A 22,351-nucleotide genomic window follows, 5' to 3' on the forward strand; every position below is an offset into this window, starting at 1 on the left:
GGTAAGCTGACCTTCATTTTGAATCTGAATTACACTACCGTATGTAGAAATTGCAACACGAAAAAGGAAACGCATGAATTCAATTAATTTAATAACGCAGGTTAGGTACATGACAAGTAACAAACGATTACCTTTTCAAATCTGTACATGTTTTTGAGCCCTACTATCCAGTATTTCGTGTGGCCACTATGCACTACAATTAGTGCTGCTACACGCCGTGGCATTGAATCAGTAACGTTCTGAATACGTTCCTGGGGGATTTACCTCCACATAGTTTGTATCCGAGCCCACAAATCAGTGACACCAGTTAATGAACTACCGTGACGCACCACGTGCCGACCAACCATATCCCAGACATGTTCGATGGGCGACATGTCCGCCGACCGTTCGGGCCCGGAAGCAATGGTACCCGTCTCTCTTCGAAGAAGATCTTTACATTCCTCGCAACATGTGGCCGGGCATTGTCCTGTTGAAATGTGGCCTGTGAAGATTACTGAAGCAAGGGGAGTATCTCAGCCTCCGCAACCTGCGATAGGTATCGGTTGCTGCTCAAATGCCCTGTGTACGTACGAGGCGAGATTGGTTGTTGTAACCAATGGCGCCCCAAACAGTTACACCTGGTGGTTTGTCCGCTATGCCGCTCCACAATGCAGCCCTCCAGGTTGCGCTCACCACGGTACCGCCGGACACGTATGCGCCCATCACAGTAGGACAAATGTGAAATCTTATGGGACTTAACTGCTAAGGTCATCAGTCACTGTAGGACACGTTGAAGCGGGACTCGTCCGAAAAGATTACATGTTGCCACTCAGCACCCCAGTGACTGTGTTCACGTGCCCATTACAGTCGGAGGAGATTGTTGTTTCTAGACAATGGAAGCAGATGTAATGGCATCCGTGTAACCAGTCCAACCTGTAGCAGACGGCGACGAACCGTCCATGCAGACACGTTCACACCTGAAACTTCCTCGCAGATTAAAACTGTATGCCGGACCGAGACTCGAACTCGGGACCTTTGCCTTTCGCGGGCAAGTGCTCTACCAACTGAGCTATCCAAGCACGATTCACGCCCCGTCCTCGCAGCTTTAATTCCGCCAGTACCTCGTCTCCTACCTTCCAAACTTCACAGAAGCTCCCGTATTCTCTCCCGAAGCTCTGCTACATCTCGTGGTACAGCCGGTACATACACCAGATCTTTAATGTGTCCCCACAGAAAAAAGCCACAAGGAGTGTATGAATGTTCTCGTACGCTGTCCACATTCACTGCACTCACACTTGGAGATCCGTTTCTCTTTGAAGGGCACAAACAAACCAACGTGACGAATTTGTTGTGCCAATGGTAAATGACCTTCCTTGTTGGTGGCTTCTTACCATACATGGATCTGAACATCAGTTGAACAGCTGTAGCACACCTGTTTTTGTCGAACTCCAACACACAGAAAGCTCGCTCCGCACCTGGACTCGCCATGTTTGCGACTAGCGTCGACTACCGGCAAATTACCAAACTACAGTGTGGCGGTATACACTACTGGCCATTAAAATTGCTACACCAAGAAGAAATGCAGATGATAAATGAGTATTCATTGGACAAATATATTATAATAGAACTGACATCTGATTACATTTTCACGCAATTTGGGTGCATAGACCCTGAGAAATCAGTACCCAGAACAACCACCTCTGGCCGTAATAACGGCCTTCATGCGCCTGGGCGTTGAGTCAAACAGAGCTTGGATGGCGTGTACAGGTACAGCTGCCCATGCAGCTTCAACACGATACTACAGTTCATCAAGAGTAGTGACTGGCGTATTGTGACGAGACAGTTACTTGGCCACATTGACCAGACGTTTTAATTGGTGAGAGATCCGGAGAATGTGCTGGCCAGGGCAGCAGTCGAACATTTTCTGTATCCAGAAAGGCCCGTACCGGACCTGCAACATGCGGTCGTGCATTATCCTGCTGAAATGTAGGGTTTCGCAGGGATCGAATGAAGGGTAGAGCCACGGGTCGTAACACATCTGAAATGTAACGTCCACTGTTCAAAGTGTCGTCAGTGCGAACAAGAGGTGACCGAGACGTGTAACCAATGGCACCCCATACCATCACGCCGGGTGATACGCGAGTATGGCGATGACGAATACACGCTTCCAATGAGCGTTCACCGCGATGTCGCCAAACGCGGATGCGACCATCATGATGCTGTAAACAGAACCTGGATTCATCCGAAAAAATGACGTTTTGCATTCGTGCACCCAGGTTCGTCGTTGAGTACACCATCGCAGGCGCTCCTGTCTGTGATGCAGCGTCAAGGGCAACGGCAGCCATGATTTCCGAGCTGATAGTCCATGCTGCTGCAAACTTCGTCGAACGGTTCGTGCAGATGGTTGTTGTCTTGCAAACGTCCCCATCTGTTGACTCAGGAATCGAGACGTGGCTGCACGATCCGTTACAGCCATGCGGATAAGATGACTGTCATCTCGACTGCCAGTGATACGAGGCCGTTGGGATCCAACACGGCGTTCCGTATTACCCTCCTAAAGCCACCGATTCCAAATTCTGCTAACTGTCATTGGATCTCGACCAACGCGAGCAGCAATGTCGCGGTACGATAAACCGCAATCACGATAGACTACAATCCGACCTTTATCAAAGTCGGAAACGTGACGGTACGCATTCCTCCTCCTTACACGAGGCATCACAACAACGTTTCACCAGGCAACGCCGGTCAACTGCTGTTTGTGTATGAGAAATCGGTTGGAAACTTTCCTCATGTCAGCACGTTGTAGGTGTCGCCACCGGCGTCGACCTTGTGTGAATGCTCTGAAAAGTTAATCATTTACATATCACAGCATATTCTTCCTGTCGGTTAAATTTCACGTCTGTAGCACGTCATCTTCGTGGTGTAGCAATTTTAATGGCCAGTAGTGTACGTGGAAAAAAAACTTTCAGGGTTTCTCTTCAAAATGAAATATGTATGATATCTGTACAATGTTTGGATCTTGTGCATTAAATAATTGAAAGTGTTCCCGAACTCTATGTACACCCTGTATAATCGTATACGGTATATATTTAAAGATTTGTAGCCTGTATCTGTCGGAAGGATTATTTGAGTATTGTGAAGTAAATTGATCAAAAACTTTTCTAGATTTGTGGTAAAAACGTCTTCCCTTTATGTATATATATTTACATATGGTATTTATTAAAAAGATGTAGCTACTTTCACCAGAATGATTATTACAGTATCGTGCAAAAATCTGAAGAAAACCGGTCAAGATCTTTTCGAGGTTTTTGCTACTAACTTTAACCTATGACTTATCTTTATATAGTAGAATAGATGACCACCTGGTCACATACCAGGAAATATTTTATTGGAATTATCAGAAACAGCGGAAGCCTACTCTCACACAGATTTCATATGCTTTGAATACGACTGCAAGATTGATGGGTACCCAGAGCCGTTTTGTTTGTCACAAACTCATTGTTGGACACCGTTTCCATAGCCACACTTTAAGGCTTGCTTCTACAATGAATATATTCCCTCGGCAGAGGGTTGTGTACTGCACAGTGAAGCAGGCTCTAAGGCATACCTGAATGGCCGACTGCGCTGTACTCAAGCCCTGATGTTCCTCTATAGTTTTGAACCCCAATACTTCACTCCGTTATCAAACTAACTATTCTTTGATTCCTCAGGATGTGACCTGTAATGCAATTTTACCTTTATAGTCTCAGAGACTAAGAACATTCGTTGATTCCGCCCAGAAGGAATACGACGGCTATTCGTAAGGTAAGGAACGATTGGTCACGATGGAAACCACTGCAGAATCCGATGAAGCTTCGCACAGACGTGTTGGTCAGTGTCTCTGGTATTCCCGTCGATCGCGTCACGTCTCCTTTCAGTTTTAAGCGCACAGTGAGCCCAGAACAACAGTGTCTGCGCCAGGTAGGAGTGCTAGCCGACAGGCTTCGCCCGATTTCACGCAATCCCCCATAACGTTACTGTTATGTATTTCCGCAAGACTTATTTTCCTTCATACTTTCCAAAACCTCCTTATTTGTGATCCGGACGGTCGATGACATTCGTAGCGCACGCCGCTAGCGTGGTATTTCAGAAGTTTCCAATTTAGCTGTTTCATTTTCCTCTAGTTCCACGTCTGTGAGCAGTTGCGTGCTATACTCTATAGAAAACTTTTATAAACGGCTTCTTTATTCCAGTAGAATGTCGAGTTGGATGTTAACAGAGGTCTCTGCTTGTTAAATGCTTCTACGGCTTTGGTAAATCTTTCGTCAGCAGAGACGATGGAGATTGTATCTGTATTTCTTTACCTAGGTGAGTTTTTTTATCTCCAAGATAACTTGCGCTTCTTTAACTACTTCTTTAGAATACTTCATAATATTTGTTTCCTATTTGTTTATTTCTGGCTTCCAGACCACTCGAAGCAACTGACACAACACTTCAGTGAGTTTTCTACTTCTGCTTCAGTCCCATCCGTAACGGGAATGCTGCAAATCTCATTAACTCCATTTACTTTTATTACGTAAAGTGTTTGTGTCGGAGAACTCTTTAACGTCTTTCTCTGTGTCGAAACTGAATGGCAGCTGTGACAGCCTGTGTTATCGCCTTACTCTTTTCCTTATCTTTGCATTACTTTATTTGTCTGTATTTTGTTTTATTTTCTGTTGTTAAACTGGTGAACTGATACTGGCTACCTGTGCCTACTTTAAGATTTTTGAGGGCTTCAAAGAGGTCATTCCAGTTTACATTATCAATGAAAGCAATTAGTAGTTCTCTTTACATACTTATCGTCTTCTCAATAGATATTCTGCGGCTTTAATGTGATAGACGGCCGTAGGATGGCGTGACATGCGAAACATAAGTCCTGAGGATGGCTTCTACCAATTTTTCCATTCTTCGGTAAACAATTCGTGCTAGTATTTTGCAATCAGAAACTTATAGTTCCTTAATATTCACACTTGTACGCACCTGCTTTCTTTGGAATTGAAATGATTATAGTCTTCTTGAAATATGAGGGTATTTTACTTGTCGCATACATCTTGCACACCAGATGAAAGAGTTTTGTCGACGCCGACCCTCCCAAGGCTTTCAGTAACTCTAACAGAATATCGCCTACTCCCAGGGCCATGTTTTTCGACTTAGGTCCTTCACCGCTCAATCAAATTCTTCTTGCAGTGTCATATTTCCCGTCTCATCTCCATCTTCGTCCTCTCCCAGTTCTATGATATCGAAGGAACACGGATATATAGTAAGGTTTTACACAGCTGCACTCACACATTATCCGTAAAGGTTATACTGTTAGAAACTTGTAGCATTCATTGTTACCTTTAATATTTCTTCGGTTTTAAGTACTATCGACATGCAGCAATTTTGTGTCGTTGTTACGGTTTCGCTCAGTTCGGAGACTGATTTCATTTTATTGAAAGCCAGTCACAGCTTGGAAAGGAAAATGATTTTTTTAATAAAAGTTCTATTTCTAATGCTTAGCTAACGAACCATGTTATCATTGCGGGGAATATTTGACCTATATTGGTAAACGAGTGTCTGTGTGTGCCTAAAACAATCAAATATTACGTGGTCTTCTGCAAAATAAAAGTTTTGGTAATTCGATTGACAGAAGCTTATACTGTATATAAGCAGTGATAAAAGCGTTTCCGTTCTAAGGCCGAATAGTCCAGAATCGGTGTGGCAATAAGGTAAAATCGCCTTGGGCAATGAGGCAATCATTCCACGGACGCACTAAGTTGATGATGCCTGTTTGGTAAAACAGTATGTCCTTCTGCGTGAAGAAGTCTCTAACAGCCTGCAGCACATCCTCGTCTGACAGCAATCGTCGACCCTTCAAGGCCTCTTTTAAGGGACCGAAGGCGTCATAACCGCATGCTGAGAGATGAAAACTATAGGGTGAATGCTCGAATGTCTCCCACTTGAGGCTGGCCTTCCAGATCGACCGGCATCCTGTGTCGAATCGCGATCAGCACGGAACCTGGAGCCACAATGGTTTTCGATAGACGTACTCCCACATACACGTTCCTTATTCTCCGATGGATGTCGACCGGTGTTTGACCTTCGACAGCGAAGAAAAAAACTATAGCACGTTGATCCTGTTTGCACTCATTTGGTTATAAAGTCACCAAAGTTCATATTTTTTACCACACGCACGTCGGAAAGACACGAATGCAAGAATATTCCCTTGCCTACGTCGGTCCTTATACACCGAAGAGCCAAAGAAACTGGTACACTGGCCCAGTATAGTGTAGGAACCCCGCGAGCACGCAGAAATGACGCAACACGTTGCGGGGTGGACTCGACTAATGTCTATAGTAGTGCTGGAGGGAATTGACACTATGAATCCTGCAGGGCTGTCCATAAATCCATAAGAATACGACGGGTGGAGTTCTCTTCTCAACAGCACGTTGCAAGACACCCAGATATGCTGAATAATGTTCATGTCTGGGGAGTTTGGTGGCCAGCGGAAGTGTTCAAACTCAGAAGAGTGTTCCTGGAGCCACTCTGTAGCCATTCTGGAAATATGGGGTGTCGAGTTGTCCTTCTGGAATTGCCCAAGTCCATCGGAATGCACGATTGACATGAATGGTTGCAGATGATCGGACATGATGCTTATGTACGCACCACCTGTCAGAGTCGTATCTAGACGTATCAGGGGTTCCATATCACTCCAATTGCGCACGCCCCACGTCATTACAGAGCCTCCACCGGTCTGAACAGTCCCCTGCTTACACGCATGGTCCTTGGATTCATGAAGTTGTCTCCATACTCGTACACATCCATTCGCTCGATACAATTTGAAACGAGACTCGTCCGACCAGGCAACATTTTTCCAGTCATCAACAGTCCATTGTCGTTTTTGACGGGTCTAGGCGGGTCGTAAAGCTTTGTGTTGTGCAGTCATCAAGGGTACGCGAGTGGGCCTTCGGCTCTAAAAGCCCATATCTATTATGCTTCATTGAAAGGTTGGCACGCCGACACTTGTTGATGGCCCATCATTGAAATCTCCACGAATTTGCTGAAGGGTTGCACTTTTGTCACATTGAACGATTCTCTTCAATCGTCGTTGGTCCCGTTCTTGCAGGATCTTTTTCCGGCGGCAGCGATGTCGGAGATTTGATATGTTACCAGATTCCTGTCCGCCTGCCTAGCTGAATGGTAACGTGCTTGCGTCTCATGCAGCGGGCCCAGGTTCGATTTCTGGCCGCGTTGGATATTTTCTCCGCTCGTGGACTGGGTGTTGTGTTGTCCTCGTCATCATTTCATCCTCATCATCACCACGCAAGTCGCCCCACGTGGCGTCGATTAAAATAAGATTTGCACTTAGCGGCCGAACTCGAATGGGGCCTCTCGGTCAACAACGCCATACGATAATTTTATTTCATATCACCGGATTCCTGATATTCATGGTACACTTGTGAAAATGGCCATACGGGGAAAATCCTTACTCCATAGCTGCCTCGGAGATGCTGTGTCCCATCGCTTGTGTGCCGACTATAACACCATGTTCGAACTCCCTTAACTCTTGATAACCTGCCATTGTAGCAGCAGGAACCGATCTAACAACTGCGTCAGACACTTGGTGTGTTACATAGGCGTTGCAGACCGCAGCGCCGTATTCTGCCTGTTTACATGTCTCTGTATTTGAATACACATGCTGATACCAGTTTCTTTGGCGCTTCAGTGGATAAACGCATCGAAGTCGCGCTAGGTTGCAAATATGCTGCAGCAGCGCCCTCAGATGGAAGCTCTTTGATCACCCCCTATAGAAAATACGTTAAACACTGATGTAACAGCAATATCAAAGATTAAAAAATGCACAGATGCCCATCATGGAGTCTAATAACAAAAGAGTTCATGAGAGACATTTCAGAAAGGAATAGGGACTCTCTTCTCCCCAATTCGATTCAGTACTTTTTCTTTAGTTATCCGATCTGTCTCTTCAGTTTTCAGTATTGTTCTGCAAAAATACTTTTCAAAAGTTTATACTCTCTACTGGCTTGAATTGTTAATCGTTCACGTTTCGTTACCACATGGTGCTACTTCCCTGTCAAGCACCTTCAGAAAAAACATAGTACCTTAAATTTACATTCGACGTTAACAAAATTCATTTACTATTTTTAGTGTTCTATTTCCTTACCTAATTTGCACTACATCACCTCATTTAATTCTACTGCATTCCAGTACCCTTGTTCTTTTTTGTCTATATCTTTTCAAGACATTATCCTTTCCGTTCAACTGATCTTCGCGACTGCTACGGTCGCAGGTTCGAATCCTGCCTCGGGCATGGATGTGTGTTATGTCCTTAGGTTGGTTAGGTTTAAGTAGTTCTAAGTTCTAGGGGGCTGATGACCACAGATGTTAAGTCCCATAGTGCTCAGAGCCATTTGAACCATTCAACTGATCTTCCGAGGCGTTTTGCAGTCTCTGGCAGAATTACGGTGTCACCACCAAGCTCTAAGAATTTTTATTTGTTCCTCAATTTACATTCCTTTTCTAAATTTCTATTTGATGGTTTTTAACGCTAACTCTATGAACATACTGTGTAACTCCGGGGTAGAATTTAAGCCTGTGCCGGCCGGAGTGGCCATACAGTTCTCGGCGCTACAGTCTGGAGCCGAGCGACCGCTACGGTGGCAGGTTCGAATCCTGCCTCGGGCATGGATGTGTGCGATGTCCTTAGGTTAGTTAGGTTTAATTAGTTCTAAGTTCTAGGCGACTGATGACCTCAGCAGTTAAGTCGAATAGTGGTCAGTGCCAACCATTTAAGCTTGCCCAGCTTCCTTCTCAAATACTGACTCGCTTAAATGACGTTCGACTCTTGTAACTCCAATCTAGTTACTGTATAAGTTTTATATAACCACCCACTCACTGTATTTTTTTTTTTTTCGCTGAAGTGTTGTGACTAGAGCTGTAAAACTACCCTAGGTTATCATAACTAAGCCTAGACTACGGTAGTTTTCCTAGTAGCTTTGGGCAGTTTAGGCCCTAACTGTGTTACCTGTTTGGTAGATGTTTTGCGTTACTTCATTTCAATCCCTTCGTTTGCGTATGCGGTTATTCGCTCACCAGGTTCCCCTAGAAACGGGAAGCGGTAAACCGTTTAGAATCCCAGTGAGGAGATATAAAGGACTGCATAACGTAGGGGACGATTTTGTTCTACATAGTTATCCTCCTGTCTATTACATAAAAATAAACAAAATTCATACCAAACTTGAAACTATCATTGTTTACTTCTGTTTTTATTCGAAAATTGTTTGTAACGTGAAACAGAGAGATGATGTAGTAACATTTTTTTAAAAAAATACATGTTTATCATGTAGCGCGCGAAAACGCACTCCAGAAAAAGCGGTAAAAAAATATACGTAGAAGAAAAACATATCAAACTTTGGTTCAATATGTCATCGAGCTTACGTAAAACATGTTTCTGTTATCGTAAGCAACTTTCGCAGTTATCAGTAATAACAAAAACTTTTACCTTTGACCATGGTGAAGAACGTTCTATTCAGTACAAAATAACAGCAATAATCACACAGATACTAGCGAAGCTGACAATGGTTAACAACTACTAAATATGTATGAGAACTGCACATACAGCCTAAATTCTTTGCCCCCACCCCCTCTCTCTCTCTCTGCCCATCTTCTCACATCCCTTCTCTATGTCCAGTGCCGTCTGAACGTTCATTGGAGCATCGTTTAAAAATTTGTATTAAATCCGTCAAGATCTTTTAGAGATTTTCAGTAGCAACGTTTCCCCTTTATATGTTAAATTTAAATTTATTTATTTATTTAATATATTATAACAATGCATAGCCTATGTCCATCAGAATGTTCATTAGACTATCATGTATAAACTGGAAGTAAATCAGTCAAGAACTTTTCGAGATTTGTGGTAACAACGCTTCCCACTTTGTATATTACATACATTTGTATGTATTACATATGTTATGGGAACTTATAGCCTGTCTGTTTATATCCATCCGAATGATAGTTATTGTATCGTGTAAAAATTTGTAGTAAATTTGTTAAGAATTTTTCGAGATTTGTGGAAACTACACGTCCCTATTTTATGTTACATATATATGTAAATATACATATTACCAAAATATATAGCCCGTTTCCATCCGAACTTTCACTACAGTGCCGTGTAAAAATTTTTAATAAGTGGTCAAGAACTTCTAGAGATTTTCAGTATATGACATATATCTTTATATATTATACAGGGTGCTTCAGTATTACATCGACAACCTTCGAGGGGGGGGGGGGGGGGATATAGAAGGTGTCTTCAGGAACAAGATGAGGAATGAGGAAAGAAACCCGTGTCCGGAAATGATACCCAACGACACTTCAGGGTGTCGAAGTTCGCCTGTGTGTGGATATAAAGCGTGATTCCGTGATGATGTTATGATGTTACAGACTTTCAGGGACAATGGAGAAGGATAAATATATGAATTTGAGGTAAGGGACCCCGGTCCGGAAACGAACGTGTCGGAAGTTATAAGCGAAAAACCTCTGACAGTGGAATACATGTACCGGTACCGTTGTCGGTAAGATTATAGGGAAGGCAACTTAAAGCGGTGGTAGTATGGACCAAAACAAGAAAAACATGGACTTTAAAACGCGTATCTTAAGAAATTTGAGCACTTGTTCATCTCCACTACTGTTAGACACATCTCCTCTATTGAACAAGTGCTCTTAAGGCATGCAATTTAGAGCCCATATTTACCGGATGCTTTTTTCTTCTTTTAGTCCATACAACCTCCTCACAAAATGTGGAAAGCAAAACGCTTACTGTAAAAGATATACACAGGCGCTGGTGCCAATTACTTCGACGCTCTGTAGCGTCGTTGAATGTCGTTTCCGAACATCGGTTCCAATCTTCATTTTGTTCCCAAAGACACCTTTTACATAGAAACCTAGGTAAACTAATAAAATTTTACCTTGCAACTGAAGGCTGAATTTCTTATTTTCTGAACAATTGCTGAAGCGCTGTATTATGTTAAAGATTTGTACCTTTTACATACCCTCGAAGTTAATCAGTGTAATTTTGAAACACCTTGTATATACGTCAAACTGATTTTCTGTTTTATGTTATGGAAGCATATGTCAAACTGAACGCAAAAGCCGGCCGTTGTGGCCAAGCGGTTCTAGGCGCTTTAGTCAGAAACCGCGCTGCTGCTACGGTCGCAGGTTCGAATCCTGCCTCGGGCATGGATGTGTGTGATGTCCTTAGGTTACTTAGGTTTAAGTAGTTCAAAGTCTAGGGGACTGATGACCTCAGATGTTAAGTCCCATAGTACTTAGACCCATTTGAATTTGAACGCAAAAACTTTTTTTAAATTTTTCTGTTTGATACCAAAACTGCCATTACTAACCTCAATTACGAACACAATTAAAGGGAAAAAAGAACTACCAAATCGGTCGAGTCGTTATCTAGTGATGACCTTTCACAATCGATTTTAATTTCCGACCTTTCCGATGGGTTTTCCAGAAACTTAGTTTCACAAAAACCTTGTCCTGACAATTACGAAAACAACAAGGAAAAAAATCATCGAAATCTGTCGAGCCATTCTTAACTAATGATATTTGATACACTCAGCAGTTGATGTTAATTTCCGACTTATCCATTGGATTTTCCAAAAATTTTCTTTCGTACAACCCTGTTCTGGCAATACTGAACACGAAGGAAATCAACAACATCGGTCAAGCCATTCTCAGGTGATGATGTATCATACAGGCAGCAATTGATTTTTATTTATATAAATTTTTATGTTTGAGCATGTAAATTGTACTTGCGTCGTAAGCACTTGCTTCGGTTGCATAAAAACACAGAAGTTACGCAAGAAACTAATTTTTATTACACACAAAATGTTTTGTAAGGATATAAAATACTGAATGGACTTACAACGAACGATATGCGGCTCTAATTATGTGCAAAACAAAGAAAGAAACGACAGATCGTCGAATCTCAACTTTTCTCTCGCACATTCATTTATGTGTCTCTCCCTGCTCATACTGCCAACACTACCGGTCATTCTACCGTTTACTACGTCATTTATTTACTGTACCAAAAGTACCGAATGGTAGCTGCGGTAGAGAGCAACTCTAGGTATTACCGATAAAACGACTACCGTGAATTTACAGCAATGCGTAGCAAGTGAAGTGTTCATTTAAACCACGCCCAGTGGTGGGGGCGGTTTTTAAAGAGGAAGCGACGGCGAACGCGTTTGAAGAGCTGGCGCTGAAAAGCGGCCCCTAGGCTGTCTGGCGGCGTTTGCGCGCACAAAGCGGCTCGTTACACAACGGCCGGCATTCGGGAGCGTCCCACAGAGCACGGCAGGTGCACGCGAGCGGAGCCGCAGCCGCTGATTACCCGCTTCCGTAATGGCGGCGCGCTCACGGCCGACGCCGACGCTGCCGCTGTAACGCTCTGTCCCGCTGCTGTCATCTCCACGTTTCTGATGGACGTCTCACAGTCATGTCGGAAAAACCTAGCTGCCGCAAATCGCCACGTATAACCCAATAGACACTGAGGTGATAAAATTCATGGGATAGTATCGCCTACAAAAGGTATGAGAGGGCAGTGCGCTTGTAGGACTGTCATTTGCTCTCAGGTGAGATGTGAAGAGGTTTCAGACATGATTATGACCGCACGAATGGAATTAACAGACTTTGAACGGGGTACTGTAGTTGGAGCTAGACGCATGGGACATTCCATTTCGGAAATCGTTAGGGAATTCAGTATTTCGAAATCCACAGTGTCAAGAGTGTGACAAGAATATGAAATTTCAGGCATTACCTTTCACCACGGACATCACACCGGCCGATAGCCTTCACTTAAGGACTGAGAGCAGAAGCGTTTGGGTAGATTTGTCAGTTCTAACACACAAGCAACACTGTATCAAATAGGCGCAGAAACCAATGTCGAACGTGTGTAAAATGTATCCGTTAGGACAATGCAACGAAATTTGGCGTTAATGTGCTTTGGCAACAGATGACGGATGCGAGTGTCTTTGCTAACAGCGCGAAATAGCCTGCAGCGTCTCTCCCGTTCTCGTGGCGGTATCGGTTGGATCCTAGACTACTGGAAAACTGTGACGTAGTCAGATGAGTTCGATTTCAGTTGGTAAGAGCTGATGGAAGGGTTAGAATGTGGCGCAGACCCCACGAAGCCATGGACACAATCCGGCCGGGGTGGCCGAGCGGTTCTAGGCGCTAGAGTCTCGAACCGCGCCCGCTACGGTCGCAGGTTCGAATCCTGCCTCGGGCATGGATGTATGTGATGTCCTTAGGTTAGTGAGGTTTAAGTAGTTCTAAGTTCTAGGGGACTGATGACCTCAGCAGTTAAGTCCCATAGTGCTCAGAGCCATGGACTCAAGTTGTCAACAAGGCGCTGTGCAAGTGATGGTGGCTCCATAGTGGTGTGGGCTGTGGTTACACGGAATGGACTGGGTCCGCTGGTCCAACTGAACCGATCATTGACTGTAAATGGTCATGTTCGGCTACTTGGAGACCATCTGCAGCCATTCATGGACTTCATGTTCCCGAACTACGATGGAATTCTTATGGATGACAATGCCCCATGTCACCTGGCCACAGTTGTATGCAACTGGTTTGAAAACATTCTGGACAGCTCGAGCGAATGATTTGGCCACCCAGATCGCCCGACATGAATCCTATCGAACCTTTATGGGACATAATGGACAGGTCATTTCGTGAGCAACATCCTGAACCAGCGACAATTTCGCTATTATGGAAAACTATAGTGGCGGTTAAGTATTTCCGTAGGTGACTTGCAGTGACTTGTTGAGTCCATGGTACGTCGAGATGCTGCACTAAAAAGGCAAAGGGAGCCCGACATGATATTAGGAGGTATCACGTGGCTTTTGTCACGTCAGTGTAGGGTACTTTTTACATACTGGTGAAATGCCTTAGGATGGGGCGATAAAACAGAAATCTTTAATACTAGAACTGCCAACGGGACGTTTTTGTCGCTCTTCTTCTTCTATTGTTTTACGAGACTAGCGTGGCCTCGGGAAATCGTGGTCGCCTAAAGCCGCCGGCACACTGACCTTGCATCCGAACACTGAGCGTTGAGCGTGCCGTGTTTCTGACGTCATAGCGTGGAATAGCACGTTCGTGAGTCTTTCCAAACGTGCGTGCAATATCTAGCACGTCAAGTCAGATATTCTGAGCGTGCGTCTGAGTTGACCAATGAGATGGCACAACGCCACCTACGTCACATGCACGCCATCTCCGTTCAGCAGAGTTGTGAGGCACCATATTGCCAATCATACGTATATATGCCGTTTCTGAGCACCAGCAAATTGAGAATCACTCGAAAACCCGTAGGTAACTGTGTGACTCGTTGCAATAAAATAATGGAAACATCATATTCATTGCAAAAGAATTATTGTAACTTTCGTATTATGAAAGTAGACTATGCCATTTGAACGCAACGACACACTGAGGATACGCCAAAAACGATTGATCTTGGTACAGTGTGTTATAGTTAAATTTCAGTTAGTAACATAGCTACGATTGAAGCTTTTAGCAAGGGGCAACATGCTAGGATTGGCTTGCAAAATTGTATTGTCGGTTTAGCGTAATGAATATCGTTACTGATTCCGAATGAGATGGGTGATATGGCTGTGGTTCGCGTCTCGCCACGTAAAAGTTTTTTTTTCCTAACATTCGTGTTTTTAATAGGTTCTGATACTTTATTATTAGTTTAACAAGCCGCCCCGATAGCTGAGTGGTCAGCGTGACGCATTGACGTCCTACGGAGCCCGGGTTCGATTCTCGGCTAGATCGGGGATTTTCTCCGCTCAGGGACTGGGTGTTGTGTTGTCTTCATCATCATTGCATCCCTGTCCGGTGCGCAGGTCACTCTGTGTGGCGTCGAATGTAATAAGATCTGCACCAAGGCGGCCGGACCTCCGCCCCCCCCTCCCCCCCGCAAGGAGCCTCCCGGCCAATGACACCAAACAATCTTTTCATTTCCATTAATTTAATCCAAGTATATACCCTAATATTTGTTGTTACGTAAATATAACTTCACCTTTTTTTGAGGAGTGAGTTTGTTCGATTGGCTTAATCTACAGGACAGCTTGTATTACTTGCGTAAAGATATTTTGCTCTTTTCTTTTACGTTTCGTAATTCACTTGGTTCAAAATTTTTTTATTTTTCTTTTTTTATTTTTATTTTTTTTCTATTTTTTGTTTTTTTTACTCAGTTTTTTTATTGCAGAGGGCAGCTAGCCCTCTTTTTTTCTTTTTTTTTTAAGGAGGTAGGTGAGGGCGGGGAAGGCAGAGCGATCAGGGGTCGTAACCCGAGGCCTGGTCGCAGTGTCCCCCTCGTCCGTCAAGGAATCAGGGATGGGAAGGGGAAATCTTTTGTGGGAATTATTAATTATTTATTTATTTTTATTTACTGTTTTAGTACATGCTTAATGTGGTTTTACTTTACACCACAACAAAAATAAATGTATCTAGCACCGCATCGTGCTCTGAGAAAAAGAAAACAATATCTCGGCACGTTCCTACACCGAGGTAATGTATATGGGGAAAACGAAAAAAAAGTGCTTCATACAGGATGCAGAAGGATGTGTCGCTACTCTCCTTACGCTTCATCATCCAGGTACGTCTTCACGTATATCATGTTGTTCCACCGAGAATCGAACTTAGTCATGTCAGCTCACTCAATGGGTATCTTCTCCTACCTGTTGATGAGCCAGCTGCGTGGAGGGTCGCGTAGGGCACTCCCTAAGTAATTAGAAAAATACTGTCTGTATTTTGGGTTCCGTACGATCTTGCAATGACGGTCTTGTAGGTAGTTCCAAAAGTCTAATACATCTTTAGGTCCTTCGTGAAATAAGTAGTGTACCGCATGCGCACGGATCCACGTGACAGCGTTGGTCTTGGCGCGCGGGAAATACTGTTGATCCGGAAATAGTAGAAACCGAGGTGTAATGTGTTCCGGAGTCACTCGTAGAAAATACGACAAAATTTGTCGCACCAAGCGCCATACGTCTTCTGCCGCGCCACATGTGAGACGGTGTTCGTCCGTGTCTGGTATCCCGCAGTCTACGCAGAGAGGCGATTCCGCCATGTTTATCCTGTGGAGACGTGATCGGGTGATCTGTTTACCATTGACTGTGATGTACCATGTGGATCGGACGGCTGTGTCCAGTGGAATCGCGTGAATCGTCTTCCACACCACCTTCCAATTAACCTGAGGGCTTTTGGTCTCCACGATGTTTGGTGGGCGCCTCTGCTGTAGGACATGATATACATCCCGCGCCGACGCCTGTTTCGTCGGTGGTACTGCGATACGGACATAGCTGTGTTCAATGTAAAAGTTCCCGAAGTAGTAGAAGGGTGGGGGTATGTCTTGCGTCGTCAGTGGGGGCATAAGGGAGGGTGGAGCTAAGGACTCCAACAGCAAACCTGTCAAACTTTCCGGGTGGTGGCGCCACAGCTTGATGTGTGAGCTTACATACAGGGCCACAGCTCTGTCGTGGACATGGACTAGACCAAGACCTCCCCTTTCTGGGGGAAGGGTCAGTGACTCATAACTGACTTTGAAGAGCATGCCTGTACTGATGTAGGCTCCGAATGCCGCTAATAGACGTCGAGCCATCAGTAACGGTATTGGGAGAACACGCGCTATGTGTGGAAGGCGCGATGCGAGGTAAACATTGACAAAGTGTGTCCTTTGGAGAATGTCGAGGGTCCGCAGACGAAGGTTGAAGATCTGGACCCGAATTTGTTGTAATAAGCGGCGGTAGTTAAGAGCCGCGGTGCGCCGTATGTCGTCGTGAAACTCTATTCCGAGACATCTGATAGTGCCACGAAGCTGTAGGGGTTCGACACACGCTGGGGTCAACCCGTCTCCTATGGCCATGGCGACCGATTTGGCGACGTTGAGACAGCTGCCGGAAGCCACGCCGTACGTGGTAATCCATTCTAGTGCTCTGTTGACATCGTCGCGATTGCGGAACACGAGAACCAGGTCGTCTGCATATGCTGTACAGCGAAATGTGACGGCACGTAGGGTAAGACCGGTGAGGCGTTGACGGAGACCACAGAGGAGCGGTTCCAGTGCCAGAGCATATAGTAACGTCGACATGGGGCAGCCTTGACGGACGGAGCGGAAAATCGGGAGGGACGTCGAGAGACGCCCGTTAACGAGCACTTTGGAAGTCGCCCCTCGGAGTAGGCGCATCACGACGTCTGTGAATTGCTGTGGGTACTGCATGTGCTGGAGAACGGACGTTAGGTACGCGTGATCCACTCGATCAAAAGCTTGGCTAAAATCTAGTGATGCCAGCGCTCCCGGGATGCGGCGTGCCCTGGCTAGGGCTATTAAGTCACGGTATCGACACAGTGCTGTGTGGATGTTGTTGATACCCCCTAGGAAAGTTTGATCTGACGAGATGACGTAAGGTATGGTCGGTCGTAGACGGTTTGCTAATAGTCTGGTGAATATCTTCATGTCGCAGTTGACGAGTGTTAGCGGGCGGTAATCTTGTATTCGAGCCCCACCATTAGGCTTGTGAACCGGTATAATTATTCCTTCTTCGAAGGTCGCAGGGAGCGGCACCGCGGGGGACATAAGTTCCCGACAGATGTCTGTTAACTTGGGAACCAGTAAATACTGGAAAGTTCTATAAAACTCCACAGGGAGCCCGTCGGGGCCAGGAGACTTATTCGCCGATCCTTTACCGATGGCGTCGATAACTTCGTCTTCCGTAATGTTGTTCAATAATTCTGTTTGTAAATCCTGTGGGACAATGCCGTAAACCAGTTGTGAGACTGCTGCCACCGTCGTCGGGTCGGAACATTGAGCAGAATAAAGTCGTGCGTAATGGTCGAAGAAGGCTGCAGCGATATCGCGTTGTGTGGTCTGATGATGGCCGTCCTCAGTGGTGATGGCATGTATCAGCGCCCGTCTTCGCAGTGTACGTTCTCGGATGACGTGGTACATGGTGGGTCGTTCCGTTGCGAGTCTGTCTTGTGTCCGCGCTCGGACGATCGTCCCTTCGAGGTGTCGGCGCATATGGGCTACGATCTGTGCTTTCGCACGCTGAACTGTCAGCTGTCGTTCCGGTGTGGGTGGCAAGGAGGCGCATTCGCGAAGGACGGTGAAATAAAAATCAAGGGTCTGCCGCCTCCAAGCAGCAGTCTCACGACCATACGTAATAAAGGTTCGCCGTAGGGCCGGCTTGGCGCAGGTTAACCACCAACTAATCGACGTAGGATACGTTGGGAGGCGGCGGACGCACAAACTCCACGTGTCTTCGATGGCGCGTCGACAATCCGGAGAAGCGAGATGAGCAAGGTTTAATTTCCAGGGATGTCGGCTGTGCCACACCCGTTGGCGACGAAGGGTAACGGCACATATATAGGCCTCGTGATCAGAAAAGGCTACTGGCCACACCTCCGCGTCACTCACCGCTGCCGCGAGAGAACGGGAGACGTAAATCCTATCGATGCGACTAGACGAGTGACCCGTGAAATGGGTGTATCCCGGTCTATTTCCTCGGACATGTTCCCATGTATCTGCTAGCTGGAGATCGCCGATGAGTGTCCCAAGTTCGGGGCACGGTGAATGGCGTGGCAGCTGATCTTTAGGTGCTTGGGTGCAATTGAAATCGCCCCCTAATATCAAGCCATCGTGCCTGCCCTGAAAAAGCGGTGCTATTCCTTCTGCGAAGAAGAGCGATCGGTCACGACGGCGATTCGTTCCGGAAGGGGCGTACACATTGATAAGCCGGACGCCTTGCACCGTTACGGCCATTCCTCTAGCGTCGGGGAGATATCGGACTTCGTCCGCCTCGAGGCCCTCTCTGAGGAGGATGGCGACTCCACTGTTAGTTGGCGAGGCGTGGGACACATGAGCCGTATAACCATACATACCCGGGAAATCGGCGACGAAGACTTCTTGAAGAAAGACAATGTCAACGTCTGCTGCATTGAGCATGTCTTGGAGCAGCGACAACTTCGTACGTGTCCGAATGGTGCTAATGTTGATGGTCGTCAAGCGATAGGTTTGTAGATCGTTTCCTGCGGTGGGGGCTGCCGTCAGCGTCGCCGTAAAAGGTGGGGCCCGTGATCTGCTGGCCGCGTCCGCGCCGTCATCTGTTGCTACTCGGGAGGGGCCGAGGTGTGGGAGGAGAGACCCCTCTCCTCATCCACCACAGCGGCCGTAGAATCGTCTTCAATGTCATCCGCCCAAGATCCGTAAGTTAACGGTGACTGCGGTTGAACACTTGTGGGCTGAGTGACTAAGGGTGAATCCGCAGTTGTTTCCGGTTCTGTACCAACGGCGGGCGCTGTGCTGGCCATCCGTTTGTCCGAGAGAGCGGAATCGGGTTTGTCAAAATCAGACAAAGTGGTAGGTGAGAGCGATCTCGTGTCATCCATTTTCCTCGTCGTTTCGTCGGCCGTCCGGTCGTCAACTGGAGAAGACGTCCGCTGGAGGCAATCGTCTGAAGGTGTGCGACGTCGCTTTTTATGTTTTCTCGGTGACCTCTGTTTGCGGACGTGGGTTTCTGTGTCCGAAAGAGTTTGTGGTTTCCGTATAGCATCCCCCTCAGGGAGAAAGGCAGAGGTCGGTACAACCCTAGCGTCGAGTTCCATTCTCTCGTCCGAATCTTCATGTGGAGTCGATGGCCGGCGTTCTTCAACCCCTGCAGACACCGTAATGGTGTTGGTCAATCCAGGACCGGCGACAGGTGCGCATTCTAACGCTTCCTGTCTGCCGGGGGGGGTTGTCGTCTGTCATGACGGTCGATCGTGTCACCTCTGCGTAATTGAGGGGGAGGGCCGTGAGCGTAGGAGGTGGTGTCGTGTCATGCAATGGAAGTTGTGTAACCCGACGTTGAATACACGCCGAGCGCACATGACCCTCCTGGCCGCAACCAGAACAAGTACGAGGTTGGCCGTCGTACATTATTATTGCTCGACAGCCACCTATGACTAAGTAGGACGGCACATGTTTCTTTAATTCAATTTTCACTTGTCGGACGCCGTTGAGGACTTGGTACGTCTCGAAGGTGTTCCATTTTTCGGCCACGTGGCTAATTACCGTCCCATAAGGGCGGAAAGCTGAGGTAACGACGTCCGGTGGTACTTCGAAAGGGAGTTCGAAGACTCTTAGTGTGCGTAATCCTAGTCCAGCATGGTCAACAGTAACCTCTCCGATGTGACCATCGGAGTGTTTGAACTTGAGAGTGTTCGCGCATCTGTTCACAACTGCGTGACATAACTCGTCATCGATCATCTTGACGTAAACGACGCTACTTGTGATGGATAGGTGGATACCGATGATGTGCTGTGTTGGTATTTGAACTTCGTCACGGATGAATCGTTCTACTTCAAAGGCTCGTGGTCGTGCGTAGTCGGGCTGGAAGCTGATCTTGATGGTAGCTTTTCTGTACGAATGAGCCATGGCGACTCAGTGTTAACGGACGCGAGTATTAGCTGCGGCGAGGAAGTAAACAAACTACGCGCGCTCGCGACTCTGCGGACGGGACCGCGACTCTGCGGACGGGACGTAAACAAGACTTCCTCGCCGCTCACCGGCCGAAAGCAGACTGCGTTTTATTATTAGTTTAACAAGCCGCCCCGATAGCTGAGTGGTCAGCGTGACGGATTGACGTCCTACGGAGCCCGGGTTCGATTCTCGGCTAGATCGGGGATTTTCTCCGCTCAGGGACTGGGTGTTGTGTTGTCTTCATCATCATTGCATCCCTGTCCGGTGCGCAGGTCACTCTATGTGGCGTCGAATGTAATAAGACCTGCACCAAGGCGGCCGGACCTCCGCCCCCCCCCCCCCCCCCCCCGCAAGGAGCCACCCGGCCAATGACACCAAACAATCTTTTCATCTCCATTAATTTAATACAAGTATATCCTAATATTTGTTGTTACGTAAATATAACTTCACCTTTTTTTGAGGAGTGAGTTTGTTCGATTGGCTTAATCTACAGGACAGCTTGTATTACTTGCGTAAAGATATTTTGCTCCTTTTTCTTTTACGTTTCGTAATTCACTTGGTTCAAAATTGGTTGAAATGGCACTGAGCACTATGTGACCTAACTTCTATGGTCATCAGTCCCCTAGAACTTAGAACTACTGAAACCTAACTAACCTAAGGACATCACACAACACCCAGTCATCACGTGTTTCAAAGATTCTGTTACTGGGTAGGAACAGTGATCAAATAAGAATGACATTGGGGTTTAATAACTTGTGGAACCGATGAAATAATGTGTATCTTATGTGGAGAACTATTGCAATTTTGTATCGCACTGTTTGTAATGAACTTTTATAAGCCTATGTCCTTATTGACTGGGCATGGCACTTTCTTTGCCGTCTTAAAACATGTACATCGATATTGAAGTTTTTATTTGTGTAAATTACATATAGAACAATGTGACTAGCATATGGACAATGGAGAATATTTGCGTTTTAATAGAGCTAACGTGGGAATTTTACGCGCGCCCGTTTAGTAAACAGTGTGATTTACGAAACTAGAAAACATCCCTCAACTGCCGCTGGAGTGCGTTGTGATCGCATATATCACGTTGGGGCCCACGTACCGTATGCACAAGTCGCATTGTTTCTGAGCGTTCAGCAGCACGTTTAACTCAGCACGCACGGTCCGTGTGCCGACGGCTTAAGGTCTTCCTCCGGCGGAAGCGACCAGAGATTGTGTTGGGGGATGCCGGCCTACCTTGGCTGCCAGGCGCTTCGCTGATCACTGGTTTTCGGTCTGCGCTGCCCAACTTCTGCTGCTACATGCGGAGGCGACGGAAAGAGTCGCCACTAGATCAACCCTGTCGAGGAAATCGAGACGCAACGCCGTTCAAACAAGCTAAGAGGTCCATCACGTAGCCTGGCTTCCGTTTTGCGGTGCAACAACCAGCAGTATAGGTAGAGTCCTAAACATGCATGGAATAAGACCAGTCTTCTGGCCATCTAGAAGAATTAAAGAAATATTGCGACCAGTCAAGGATAACGTCGGCCTGAAAGAGCCGGGAATTTATAACATTCCTTGACAGCATGAAAAAAAATTATGTGAACCAGTCTATACGGATCGTAGCCGATTGCTGCGCTGAGCATCAGCGTCGTATTAAATACAGATATTGGGATAAATCAGCGGTGACACAGCACACTCTGTTAAATCAGCACGAGATTTTGTTTGAAAGAACAAGGACTCTTGCTCACGAATCGACCTACTGTGACTCTGTGATCAGGTAAGCAGTTTAAATTAGACTTCGTGACGCGGAAAGTAAACCGAACACTCGTTATGCAAGGAGTCCGT

The 22,351-nt window shown here is 46.1% G+C and overlaps 1 non-coding gene across 1 annotated transcript; it reads right to left on the bottom strand.

Annotated features, from left to right (window-relative positions):
• Positions 1-984: 984 nt before the first annotated feature.
• Trnas-cga (transfer RNA serine (anticodon CGA)) lies at positions 985-1,059 on the bottom strand. The gene has a single exon. It is a non-coding gene; the product is annotated as a tRNA-Ser (tRNA).
• Between the last annotated feature and the right edge of the window lie 21,292 nt (positions 1,060-22,351).

The sequence above is a fragment of the Schistocerca nitens genome, chromosome 1, assembly GCF_023898315.1.
Source record: "Schistocerca nitens isolate TAMUIC-IGC-003100 chromosome 1, iqSchNite1.1, whole genome shotgun sequence".
NCBI lineage: Eukaryota > Metazoa > Arthropoda > Insecta > Orthoptera > Acrididae > Schistocerca > Schistocerca nitens.